Genomic DNA, 13,850 nt, shown 5'->3' with positions numbered 1-13,850 from the left:
GGTATGGTTCAATTCTGTCAAAATAAGCGGAGAAAAAAGTAAAATCACAAAAACACTGAACTTAGAGGAAAGTCAATTCGGAAAGTCCATAATCACAGAAACATCGAGGATGAGTTATTCGATCTGATTGAATCTGTGTTTGTGTGAATTTAAATTTAACCCCTAAGCCAGAGATGGAGCACAAGTGATTGATGTTAGTATGGTTATTAAAAGAAATGAATGTCAACATTGAAAGTGAAACAACGGTAAATCATTTGATTGGCTGAATTGATCTCCAAAATACAAAAGCAATTCTTATATATATTATCTAGCATATACAATGACAGCTGTTTATTTAAGGCTTATTATAAGTCGGATATGTGTTTTAGTATGTCATAAATCAAATATGAAAATTTGTGTCAAATCGATGCACACAATTTTGACAGCTATTGCCCCTTTAAGTTATACAGTTACATGTTTAAGGGAAAGTCAGTCTGAGAGCTATATATTGGCAACAATAGTTACCAAATATCAAAAAGTTCATATCAAATTTAGAATTAAAAAGATACAAGAAAAGATCGGAAATGAAACTTTGAGTCCTCCTTATGTTGACTTTTAATGTTACGCGTGATTTATTTTGGGTAATCATTCTTCGAATAAATTATTTCATATAATGCTTAGCACTTATTATGTTTACCTGTCTGTAAGTTTTTAAAGTATAACATTAGAGACATTACGATGGTGTTGTATAAGAGAACATAAAACCTTTAGTAATTACTTTACATGTTTACTTTATTTAATGAGAAAGCACAAATAAGTAAAGGCGAGGGCAGTTAATCAGTGTTAAATGCCAATTCAATTGATACAAAATAACAAAGGTATAATTAATTATCAAAGGTACCAGGATTATAATTTAGTACACCAGACGCGCGTTTTGTCTACATAAGACTCATCAGTGACGCTCATATCAAAATATTCATCAAGTCAAACAAGTACAAATTTGAAAAGCATTTAGGATCCAAAATTCCAAAAAGTTGTCTCAAATACGGCTAAGGTAATCTATGCCTGGGATAAGAGAATCTTTAGTTTTTCGAAATATTCAAAGTTTTGTAAACGGGAAATATATAAAAATGACCATATTATTGATATTTATGTCAACACCGAAGAGGTTACTACTTGGGTGGTGATACCCTCGGGGACGATAAACGAAGGGAACAAACAAAGACTAACTAAGGCTCATTAATCAAAATAGTAGTAAAACTAGTTGCATCGACAGGGTGAGCGTCTTTAGAAATATACACAAACTACTCTTCATATAAAAAAAAAGATGTGGTATTATTACCAATGAGACAACTATCCACAAAAGACCAAAATGACACAGAAATTAACAACTATAGGTCACCGTACGGCATTCAACAATGAACAAAGCCCATACCGCATAGTCAACTATGATAGGCCCCGATAAGACAATGTAAAGCAATTCAAACGAGAAAACTAACAGCCTTATTTATATAAAAAAAAATGAACGAAAAACGAATATGTAACATAAACAAACGACAACCACTGAATTAAAGGTTCCTGACTTGGGACAGGCACATACATAAATAATGTGGCGGGGTTAAACATGTTAGCGGGATCCCAACCCTCCCCTAACCTGGGACAGTGGTATAATAGTACAACATAAGAACGATCTATAAAAATGCTCTTACTCAGTCAAAATGTCATAATATTGAAAATAGAACACAATCGATAAACATAAACAGCCGACAGTTCTGACATGTAAATACATAAACCATCAAAAGTATTAATAGTGAGCTGATACTCAGAGACATAGTTTTAGTTAACCAACTCGTTAAAAAATATGTGTGTGGTGCATTTTCGTTTGTTGTTTTATTCGTTTTAGAGTTTCTATTAATGTTTCGTTGTTTTTCTCTCATAAATGATGTGTTTCTTTCAGTTTTAGTTTGTAACTAGTCTCATTCGATTTATGACTTTCGAACAGCGGTATACTACTGTTGCCTTTATTTGCAGTGTTCATCTCATTTATTCTATCTCTGTTAAGCAAGATCGTCCTCATAACTGATGGCCCCTATGAGAAAAAAACATATTTTTACCCTGGTTATGTGCTCGATCTTTTTTTTTTCTGTTTACTGTTATGTAAACTGTCGTTAGTTATTTTTCTTTCTTTAAATTTTCGTCATGATATTGAATGATTTTTGTTGACAGATATTTGTTTATTAGCCTTCGGTATCCGCTCCCTTTTTCATAAACGTATGCATTCTTGTCTTCTTACAATATGCACTTTAACTCTTTCAAAACACGGTCAAATTACTTTTTAAATTATAAAATAGTATTAATAAATGTATTTTGTATTTGCATTTATGATTTTTTTTCTAATAGTACATTTTAGTAAAGGCTACATATTAAGAACATGAGTTGTGCAATTAATTAATTCGCACATTTTGCGTGTACAAGAATCATCTAAATTTCATTTAAAAAAAAGAAACTACTAATTGTAGGTACTACTGGGATTAAAAAATAAAGGAGCAACACTATTTATAACAGAAATGGACAAAAGAAAATACCGTCACAGAAAATACTACATAGAAACACTAAAAAACATATAACTCAAATCCCACTTAGATACTGTCGGCGAAGTCATGTGCACCTTTGAGTTCTCTTTATCAAACCCACCATTTGTTTGCTCATGATTAGAATTAATAGTGGATGGGTTTCTCTTTACTTAACACATTACATGAGCGTAATGGTCATTAAAGACAAGTGTTTTTCATATTTCATTAAATTAATTGTATACTCCTTATAGAAATTTGAGGTTTATACATCGGCAAATTTATGTTTCCTTCAATGAATACCGCAAACATTAACAGACCAATATTGGTTTCATACACACTATACTTATTTCGAAAAATTAAATGAAAACAAATTAAGATAAAGTTTTATGTAAAATACTTCTATTACCGATAATCTATTATGGTTAAAAATAATAAAACTTGCATACGAAGGGTAAATAAATTCCACATATTGAATAAAATTTAAGAGATGACTGTATTGTATATGAAGCTTGGAAGTTTTACCGTCGCGAATTAGGTTTACACAGCTACTTTTGCATAGGTACTATTTCTGTACTAAAAAAAAAGCAGTACTGAAATTTTACTTTAATATTTAGTACTATTTCTTTACTATAAAACTATTGTAATATTTAGGTACTTATATTTTACAGTACTTAATTTGTACTAAATATTTTGGTACAGAAATAATACAATATTACATGTTTGAAAATCATAATTTTAAGCAATTTGAAATAGAAAAACTTTCAAAATGCTGAAAATGTAACGGTAGTAACTAAAAATCAAGTCTGTAGTTCCTTAATTTCAAGTGCAAATAAAGTACTGAAATACAGGTACCTAAATATTACAATAATTTTAGAGTAACAAAATAGTACTGAATATTAAAAGTAGATTTCCAGTACTACAAATTTTTAGTACAGAAATAGTACCTATGCAAAAATAGCTGTGTACTATGTATATGCTGTATCAAAGGAAGAGGAACACATACTTCAATCTAACGTACAGACGCCGGCCGTTAAAGCTAAGGCGGCATTTTGAAAAGTGGGGAATATAGACATTTGATTGACAATGCAAACACGATCAAGCAATACTATGTAGTAATGAAAGATAAAGAACAATGGGCTATTTATTTTACTTTTTCGTTACAAATCCAAACATTTATTTCATGTTCTAATAGCCGTTATCAACATATTTTTGATTAATTATCATTTTGTTAAAACGAAGTAAATACATAAAAGTGCAGCACATGTTTAAATGTATATTCGGACAGCCGATGAATAATTAACATTTACTGGTTAATTAGCTTTTTGTAAAAACAAGAAGTTAAATATATAAAAGTACAACACATGGTGTTTGAGACAAGAAATCATTAATATGACATTTTTAATTTTCAAATGAAGTATAAAAAAATATACGAAAGAGAAAATTGTTTACGCAGCAATGCCAATCTGTTACAGAGACTACCTATATATATACTTGTTTGTCGCCATAGCGGTGCATACTTTCCAGTGGTTCTCAATCAACATAAAAGACAATCTTGGTAAGCACACACTAGTTTTCTATTTTTTCTATTCTTTTTCTAGATTGATTAAGTATTTTTGTAAAAGTATTTTGTCATTGATTCAAACAGCAATTTTATTTTTCAATTCGTTAATATGTTTACTTCAAATGAAGTAAAAGTAAAAAAAAATATACGCAACAGATTTTTCTTTGACACAGACTTATTACATAAATTTTACTTAGGTTTTACATTGTATTTGACTGAATTATTTAGTATTAGTATTTATTATTAGTTTTGTTTTATATTTTATCATTTTTTTTGCGAGCATACCCAATGATGTATAAGGCATAACTTTATTGCTCAATTTAATTCAATATATTGTGTACTCTCTCTTCCATGGTATTTGCATAACATTACTATGTCTCCTTTTACCTTTAAGGAGATGTTTGAAAATTTGAAAATGCCTGTATTATGACAGTTGTTGTCCATTCGTTTGATATGTTTCATCATTTGATTTTGCTATTTGATAAAGACTTTCCGTTTTGAATTTTCATTGGAGTTCAGTATATTCGTGATTTTACTTTTTGGTTATTTGTGCACTTTATAATAATAGAGATTTTCGCTTTGAGAAATAATGACGGTCAATCACTAGTTAGGGGATGATTTTTTTTTAGTTTTATTTGGTGGTGTAGACGGCTTGAATACTAGTATTCATTATTATATGTTGTTACGCATACTAATTATCTTTGTCGATTGTAACATTAGTTACTGTTTTGTACACAAATATATCATGCACTTTGTGTAGTTCTTTGTTAATGTAAAGTAAATTCTAATTTCAGATAGACACCATGAAAACAATTGTAGCTATTATCATACTACTCGTTTGCCTTTCAGGTAAGACTTTATATAACTCTTGTTAATTTAAATCGATTTTTTTTGTAATGTCACTTGGAAGTTTAAAAAAATGCATGCACATCAACAAATAGAAATTTTGTTTCTGAATAAAACTCCATTCAGTTTGCTCAAACCCAGATACTTGAAAGCCGAAAATGTAAAAGTACATTAATGCGGTAGGATCTATATGACAAATAAGGACATATATTAAATTGGCAAATTCTTGGATGTATTTGTTTTTGCCTTTAAATTACTCAAAGTCCCTAAGCTTTTCTCTGATTCTTTCAGGCATGACGATTAATCAAGCTGATGGAGTAATCATAGATTGTAATTGGGGAGGATGTCCGTCACACAAAGCTTGTAACTTCTGTTGTCGCCACCTACATGGCCTAAAAAGATGTATAAGTGGAAAATGTGTTAAGAGACGATCATGGGCATTGACTAAAACCAAATGTAAATGTACTTGTCCATCATCTGGGTATGTTAAAAACTTACTTTTATATATTTGACCTAAAAGAAAACGAAACGGGTTATACATCAGTGATATAATTACCAAATAACATAAAAAAAGACACATATAGGCATAATACACAGATACCTTTACGTCAGTTTATACATCGACCCAAAAACAAGAAAAACAAAAAACATCTAGAAAATAACATATACAGATGGCGACCCTACAACTCACATAATTAATTAAAAGAAATCTAGAAGGAACTTATACAGATGTTTTAACAATATTTTTATCTAAAAAAATCGTTCCATCTTAAATTTGTCTCAAAATCGAGAAGTTATGACTATATTATAAATAAAAAAAAACAATATACATTTGTCAACAGATTCTCTAAATGATAAAAGCATTTATTAAGATAAAGACAACAACTGTCGAGGCCTTTCGCCTTCACCCTCAGTATTTAAATGATTAATAACACTCTATTATTAGTACATATTGGATACAAAAATAAGGGGAAAGTAGTATATCGATGTTCGATTGAGAGAAAACAAATCCGGGTTACGAAGTGAAAACTTGGAGTACACGGAATGTTTTAATTGTTTTGATATATGCCTCTATGGAAAAATATGGAAAATAGTTGATCATCATGATGATAAATGTTTTCTGTTGTAGATAAAAGACACAAGACAAGTAATCCATAATGTATGCTTTGATGGTAGTCAGCATATTCGTAAAAGGATTTGAAAACTAAAATACAATTGAACTAAATATGTATATCTTTTCAATTACTGTTGATCGATATAATAAGAATCTAGATAAGTTTATGAACACGTATTCAGTATAACGTTACATGATAAAGCATGATGGTGTTGTCCCATGTATTCAATGGCTGTTTTTGTCCGTATATTTAAATTAAGGAATTCCGTGAATATGATACTACTCAAACAAGAGTTGGAACATTTTTGCTATAATTATTTTCTGGGCTGGTGTTTTTCTATACTTCGTAAACGCATTATGTTATTAGATATGGACAATTTGAACTTGTTTCCAATTAAGCAAGTTTTGCGCAAGAAAATCATATCATACAAACAAAGAAAATTGTGGAATGCTGGCTTATCCGACATCAACCAACCAAAGACCATACGACGTAGATGCAAGAAAATAGGGGATGACCATTCGCCTTATGATTGACTTTTATGTTGAATGTCCCTCTGGTAACTCTCGTCCCTCTTTTATAAACGATCAAAATAATCCACATTTTAAAGTCAGATATGAAAGGAATAGATGAATGATAATAACTACTCATTATATGTTCTGAAGTCCGAATTTCTAGAATTACCTTAAAAAAACCTTCAAACGGAAAAATTAGAAAGTAAATTTGTAATAATTGCAGCTCCTACTCAGACTTTGTAAAACGTCATCAGTGTCTATCCAGAAAGTTGATGAAGCAGGGGTATGTCTAGTCCTTTTTCTAAAAAATGTTCATCGAAAGGTACCAAAACCTTGTTGATAAATATTCCGTGTCAACAAATAATACAGGACGGTCTTAATGTTTAGATTCTGCTTACTGACGTTGTTTATCATCTTAACAACATGTTATATTGTTTTTCATCTGTCTTTGTTCTATTATCATTTTTACTTTTACTGTTGGATTGTTTTCTGTGATATCCATTTAACATGGCTCGGTACTTATACATCCCGTCAATGTGTTTGTATTATCTTTCACTTTTGCTGGTGTGTTTTGTGTATGCGACGTTTTGTGTTTCGTTGGTTCATATAATTATAATGTGACTCGGATCCTGTCAATATGTTATTGTTCTATTATATTTCATTATGTTATATTTCTATTATACATTAGAAAATACGTGGAACCACAAACGTCAAAATTATTTAATTACGTAGTTGAATGGACCATTTGTGGAATCTTATGAATTCTATAGCTTTTGGACTATTTTAAATCTCGGTCTCTTTCTGAAATTAATTCTTACATTCTTTTGATTGTTTAAATAAAAAAAATGAGAAAGGAAATAGGGAATGTGTCAAAGCGACCATAGATCAGACAACAGCCGAAGGCCGACAATGGGTCTTCAATGTAGCTAGAAACTTCCGCTCCCTGTATGCTAACATTGCCCATGTGAAAGTTTAGAGTTGTTTGTATAAACATCGAAGGACAAAAATATTTGAGGTATAAATTTTCTGACGTCAGACACACGAAATGGTTTCTTTTAAAATTGTAACACGATGATGAACCCATATTTTGACTTTTCTATTATTATGTCTAATTAGTTCACGTATTATGAGACTGTCGTACAAAGTGAGAGGTTTAGCGCTATGCAACCAGGTATAATATATCATTTTCTACCTTTGAAAATGTCTGTACCAAGTCAGGAATATGGCAGTTGTTGTCCATTCGTTTTTGAAGTGTTTTGTCATTTGATTTTGACATGTGATAAGTGACTTTCCGATTTGATTTTCCTCTGAGTTCAGTATTTTTGTGATTTTACTTTCAAATGAAAAGCATACGGCATAATTTATGATGAAAAAAAAAACAAACATAACAACAAGAAAAACAATCGCATCCAGCAATACGTATTACATTACAATTTCTTAAAAGTGGACAAGCATATTTTTATTTGATCAACCATAACCATAACCGGAAACACTGTTGCAACAAAACAAAAGATTAAGATTCAGTTGGAAATGGTATGACGCATTATATTTTCAGAAAAGAAAAAAATGCGTTCATCATTTTGAATTTTATATTAGACGTTTAGAAGTCTGATAGTTTTTATAAATCTCTTTACCAGTTATACGTTGCATATGGTGTTAAGTTATATAAAAAATAATGTTTAACAATAAGAAAAGATATACAAGGCTGATAGATCTAGGAAGAGTGGTATGAGTGCCAATGAGACAACTCTCCATACAGGTCACAATTTATAAAAGTAAACCATTACAGGTCAAGGTACGGTCTTCTACACGGAGCCTAGACTCACACCAAACAGCAAGCTATAAAGGACCACAAGAATTACTACTGTAAACCTATTCAAACGGGAACACCAACGGTCTAATATAAACAAAAAACGAGAAACGAGAAACACTTATGAACCACATGAACAAACGACAACCACTGAAAATCAGATTCCTAAAAGGAACGGTGTATAGACAGTTAAAAAAATTAAAGTAAAATAAACACAAAGACTTTATATAACTCTTATTACTTTAAATTGATTTTTTTTGTAATGTCGTTTGGAAGTATAAAAAAATGTGAAGCATGCACCACAACAAATAGAAATTTTGTTTCTGGATAAAACTCCAATAAGTTTGCTCAAACCCAGATACTTGAAAGCCAAAAATGTAAAGTACATTATTGCGGTAGAATCTATATGACAAACAAGGACAAATGTTAAATTGGCAAATTCAACTACGACCGAGTTTTCCTGTTGAATGAAACTTTTATTCTTTGTAATTTCTAAATTTAGTTATGCGAAATGTTCTACCTATTGCAGACAGCATGTCGGTCTGACATAAGGTCTATTGAGATGTTGATACGTGTATGTTTAGCAATTGTTGACCGGTGTAATATACAGACTATTGAGCTGATGATAAGTGTATGTTAAGTACTTGTTGACGGGTATAATATTCGGACTATTGAGCTTATAATTATTGTATGTTTAGTAATTGTTGACAGGTCTAATATACGGACTATTGAGCTGATGATAAGTGTATGTTTAGCAATTGTTGACCGGTCTGATATACGGACTATTGAGCTGATGATAAGTGTATGTTTAGCACTTATTGACCGGTCTGATATACGGACTATTGAGCTGATGATAAGTGTATGTTTAGTATTTATTGACCGGTCTAATATACGTTCTAGTGAGCTGATGATAAGTGTATGTTTAGTACTTATTGACCGGTCTGATATAAGGACTATTGAGCTGATGATAAGTGTATGTTTAGTTCTAGTTGACTGGTCTGATATACGGACTATTGAGCTGAATATAAGTGTACGTTTAGTACTTGTTGACCGGTCTGATATACGGACTATTGAGCTGATGATAAGTGTATGTTTAGTACTTGTTGACCGGTCTGATATACGGACTTTTGAGCTGATGATAAGTGTATGTTTAGTACTTTTTGACCGGTCTAATATACGGACTTTTGAGCTGATGATAAGTGTATGATAAGTACTTGTTGACCGGTCTGATAAACGGACTATTGAGCTGATGATAAGTGTATGTTTAGTTCTTATTGACCTGTCTAATAAACGGACTATTGAGCTGATGATAAGTGTATGATTAGCACTTATTGACCGGTCTGATAAACGGACTATTGAGCTGATGATAAGGATATGTTTAGTACTTGTTAACCGGTCTGATATACAGACTATTGAGCTGATGATAAGTGTATGTTTAGTACTTGTTGACCGCTCTGATATACGGACTATTGAGCTGATGATAAGTGTATCATTAGTACTTATTGACAGGTCTGATATACGGACTATTGAGCTGATGATAAATATATGTTTAGTACTTATTGACGTAGTTAAGGAAGCTGGCTTGTCAGGTTTTGGAATTTTGGTAAGATTTTCGGAATCCTCTGGTTTCATCCATTGGTGACCCCAATTTTTCTCTTAATAATTCTTTTACATGTATAGTTTTAAGCTGTTTGTTAAAGTCTTTTAAAATTTTAATTACTTTTTAATAGTTTTTGAGGACTTTTACTTGTCAATGATAAAGCTATGAAAAGTCAAGAGAGAATATTTTCCCGCCAAAATTTCAATGGCTTATCGAAAACGAGCACGGCGACCTATATATTTTGTTTGCTCTATTGATTCCTTTATTAATCCCCTATCAATATAAACTAGTCTTTTAAAAAGTTAATTACTTTGAAACTGAGAAGCGAACTCCCTTAATCAGCATTTGCATCGACGGAGTTATATATAGTAAATGCAAATACCATCTTTAATATTCAGTTCGTGATTCAGAAAAACTTTTCTAGATTTACCTTGATCACGAACGCTTAAAGGTGAAATGCAAAGGTTTTTAAAAACTTTTTTTGTTTCATATTTTAATAAATTGGTTAAAATAAATACTAAACAAAATATTGGTAGTCATATATATGTGTGTCCTCGTAATACATATAAAACAGGTAATTTCATGGTTCATCGGGGAAAGTGCAACATGATTATCTCCCTTTGTTCCGGAATGCTGGTGACGTCATATGTGTCCTTTCATTTTGTACACAAACGAGCATGGCCGCGAATATGTGAACGTCAATACAACGATACAACTATGGACTATCGATTCACAGACGATGAACGTGAACAGATAGACATTCCCAAAGTTAAACTAACTATGTCAGTACAATCATACATGTAGGAACCTGTAAGTCGGAGCCAGAGAATTGCCGGTGCCGAATCGGTAACTGGATAAAGAAGCCAACATTTTCTACATCCGATGGTGAAGATGGAAACGAAATAGATCTTTAACAGCCTGTCGGCTTCACAATCTCTCATGGTGCGTAAATTAGATAGTAAAATAATGTATTTAGGCATACTTTTTGTGAGTCCGAGATTACTCTAACATCCAACGGCTGTTTTGTCAGACAAGCTTGGGCCCTCGGCACGACCCCAGTTTGTCTGGCAAAACAGCCGTTGGACGTCATAGTCATCTCGGACAAAATTTTTGTAATCATATAATATTGATATAAGTAGATTGGTAAACACAGTTAATGTACATTGCGACCTTTAGCTGTTGAGGGAGGGGTAAAATTGGAATATGCGAAATTGCATATCAGGGGGAGTAGGGAGATGGAATAATTTGGATTGAGTTAGGAAAGAGGAAAATTATCAAAGACTCCTGCTCACCCCTCTTTGATCTAAGTTGAGATAAAAAAAAAAGTGGGGGGGGGGGGATTTTGTTTTATTCGATTGAAAAAGAAGGCCTGAAATGGAAATGTCTTCAAATGATACTGTCAATTCTTCCCTGTCTGTATGATATACATCATTACATGTACAATGTATTTATTACAATATAGTGGGTAATATAAACAAAAGCAATTGTGTGTGGTAATGTACAATGAATCTACATGACATGTGTGCACTATATATTATATATGTAGACAACTTGTGTCATGAATTATTGAATACCTCTAAATAAATTATATAAATAGTAACTAGTCAGTCCTAATTCTGAACAAAATTGCACATTTACAGTACTTTAATACATGAGTTGGTGAAATATCTTCATACATGTATATTTGTGTATGTCTCTGGTGTGATGTACTTGTATATATATCAAAACATGGGGAGGATGGATGCATGTTTGATCATGTTGATTCTTTTAAATTAATTTTAACTGTTTAAGTTGTGAATGGAATAAATTAAGAAAATATATTTCTCTCTTTTTTTTAAATTCAATACATGATTATTGATCAACATATATGGCAAACTTGCTACAGTAAGAGACTGTTGCATTTATGCTTATTAATTTGCTTGAACAGAGCGATTCTCTCTATAAACTCCATCTCATAAATATCAAAGTATTTAGAAAACTTGTTAAGGAAAGTCATGGCTTTGTTTGTAATCAATTGCACTTTGTAATAGTATTACATTTGTAATACACATGACACATGTACATTGTACATGATAAAGCCCAAGTTAATTGGGTTAAGCTCTTGCAGAGTTGATATACTTATATCCCTTTTGATTGATTGATTTTGTCCAATCCAAACCATACCTTCTTGTGCATGTTGTATTATGAATATATGAATACATTGTACATGGGTGAACTAATCCATTTAATCCAAATCATATGATTCATGAGTAAGTTGATATACTATCACATTGCTTAATTATGCCAGTAGCAAGTAACCCCTCATTATACACTAACTTGTACTACTTAAATAACTATATTATTTTATTTTGCCAACACAAACCTGTCAATTATCCTGTATGGAATCTGGTTTTCTGGAAAGTTCCCATTTCTTGGTCTCCTAATGACAAACTGTTGTATTGTTAATATTTAAAGACAAGAAGTTAATTAATTTTCTGTGATTAGGTTTTAACATACAAATTCAATTACAAACAATGAATATCACTTGCATTTATTTGTGACTGGCACAGAGACTGATGCATACAAAGCAATTTATGTTCAGTTTTCATAGATTTTTATACCAGCAGGTATTTCAGAAGCACCAGTAAATGTAAATTTTGTATATAATTTCTGTGCCATTTGGCCTCTTATGTATTGTCTCATTGACACCCATTCCACTACTTCCATTCTAGAGCTATAATAAGATTACAGTTGATAATTAAAGTAAGATTTTGTACTTGATTTTTAAATCCTTATCAAGTTTCAAAAGAGTAAATAAACAACCATATGATTTTTACTACTAAATATGTATGAATAAAGGAGATGTGGGATATACATATATTGGACAGCAACCAAACAAAAGTAACTAAGACACTTTGTAAAATTTCATTTTAAAAATAAGTTCTCACATGTCTCACTGAATAGTTTTTTGTTTTCAGAAATAACAGATATTTGTCACAAAGAAGATTTACCATGTACTAGGAGAAACATATGAGTTGAGTTGTGTTGCCATCAGGTGCACGTGTTGTTTGCAAAATAAGGAACAGTTCCAAGCTGAACAATTAACAAACTTTAAATAGCCCTAATGACCACACAAAGAGTCAAATTATATTAACTATATTGATAATAAAATTTTATCACATTTATTCATTGTTTAATTTATTTATAAGTGGTCTCCTTTTCTTGTCTGTTTGCCTGATCTGCTAGTAGAGTTGGCTCAGCCATTCTTTTATCAACTGCTGCTACATAATAACAGTACAAATATATATCTAAGCCACTTTTATATGAAGGATACTTCCATAAGTTCATGCACATTACCTTTAAAAATAAATAAAAAGAGAATTAGTCGTGTTCAATTGAAAAAAAACAATTTGATTTGCATAGGAACAACATAGCTTGAATCTTTCAGCATGGTTAATAATTATGGACAACTTTCATTGGATGCCAGACTCCTAATGGATTTTTTTAAATGATAACACCATAATATGTACTTTCTGCATCATTTAGTCTCTGGTGGAGAGATGTCTCATTGGAAATCATGTCTCATCTTCTTATTTCTATATGTATTAATTAATCAGTTTCGAATTAATGTGACTGACTAGAAAACAAAATGCCCATCTACTACTGTCATAGACATGTGAACAAAAACAAGAGAAGCTATAAATAATTTGGAATGATTATAAAAATAGAAGATCTGGTATGATTTTCAATAAGACAACTCTCCAGAAAAGACAAACTATCATAGAAATTAACAACTATAGGTCATCGTACAGCCTTCAACAATGAGCAAAGCCCATACCACATAGTAAGCTATAGAAGGTCCCATTGACAAATGT

The 13,850-nt window shown here is 31.4% G+C and overlaps 1 long non-coding RNA gene across 1 annotated transcript; it reads left to right on the top strand.

Moving 5' to 3' along the window:
• Positions 1-10,686: 10,686 nt before the first annotated feature.
• Positions 10,687-13,160, top strand: LOC143074296 (uncharacterized). Its single transcript, XR_012977778.1, has 2 exons — positions 10,687-10,938; positions 12,954-13,160. It is a non-coding gene; the product is annotated as an uncharacterized LOC143074296 (long non-coding RNA).
• Positions 13,161-13,850: the final 690 nt, after the last annotated feature.

The sequence above is a fragment of the Mytilus galloprovincialis genome, chromosome 5 (genome assembly GCF_965363235.1).
Source record: "Mytilus galloprovincialis chromosome 5, xbMytGall1.hap1.1, whole genome shotgun sequence".
NCBI lineage: Eukaryota > Metazoa > Mollusca > Bivalvia > Mytilida > Mytilidae > Mytilus > Mytilus galloprovincialis.
Note: the sequence above shows the minus strand (reverse complement) of the source record. Positions and strands in the feature narration are given on the sequence as shown.